We start from the raw sequence: 1,117 nt of genomic DNA, 5'->3' as shown, positions 1-1,117 counted from the left end.
ACTGTAGGATCTCCCCGGGCTCTCTTCTTCCTAGGAGGCTGAGGTGTCTCACTGGTACTGCCACCATCTCCATTTCCAGATGTTCTCTGCTTGTTCTTCTTCGTTTTCACTTCAACATTTTTCTGCTGCAGACCAGATGTCTTCTTTCCTGGAGCAGCCCCTCTCATCTTGCCCTCTGCATATTGCTCCTGATTGGCCTTTTGAAGCTCTCGCTGTTTTTGCAAATTGCTATCCACATATTTGAGTACTCTGCTTTCTGGAACCCATTCATCCCAATTTTTGTTCCAACCACTGTAATGGATAAAGTATTTCACTTGTTTGTCCATTATGGCAACCTTTACACACTTTGCTTCATAGAAAAGGGGCCCTTTTTTTTTTCATAGAAAGCACAGCACTCACTTGCCCTCCTGGAATTTGGGCTTCGGGTCCTGTGTGGGTGCCATTTTAAAGTGATTCACTGCCGCCTCCTCCTTCTCCCACCACCCCCGACTACTGCCCCCTACTCTCTACCCCACCCAACAGTGTCAGGAGCACTGTCGGGAACAGCCAGCTCTACATCCTGGGCCGCCAGAGGACATCTTTATGGAATCAGTTTCTCCTTCCACCAGGCGAATTCTAGGGGCTGAACTGAGGTCATCAGGCTTGACGGTAAGCACTGTACCCGCTGAGTCATCTTGCTTGTCCTCTATACATTTTTAGTTATTTTGCTGAAGATGTTGTTAAGTATTTTGAACCCCTGGTAATGGGTTTCTCCACTGATACAATAAGCCAGATCAGACAAAATAAAAAGTCCAGGTTTAATGAGCAAAGCGCAGGGGGGTAGGGGGAAGCAGGGTGGAGAAATCACATAGCAACTCTAGGGCATAGGCAACTCTAGGGCATAGGCAACTCTGGGGAATAGGTAACTCTAAGGCATAGGCAACTCTAGGGTGTAGGCAGCTCTAGGGAACATAAATACGCTGTTGGCCCCGTCTTGAGCAATTTCGGGAGAAGAGCTGCCGCTTGGGCAGAAAGGCTGGGGTTTAGAATGGGGGAGTGAGGTCAGAGCAGAAATTTCCAACATATATTTAATTGCTTTGGAGAAAACAATGTTTATGTTTTTTATTATTTATTTATT

This window comes from Microtus ochrogaster, chromosome 15, assembly GCF_000317375.1.
Source record: "Microtus ochrogaster isolate Prairie Vole_2 chromosome 15, MicOch1.0, whole genome shotgun sequence".
Lineage (NCBI taxonomy): Eukaryota > Metazoa > Chordata > Mammalia > Rodentia > Cricetidae > Microtus > Microtus ochrogaster.
Note: the sequence above shows the minus strand (reverse complement) of the source record.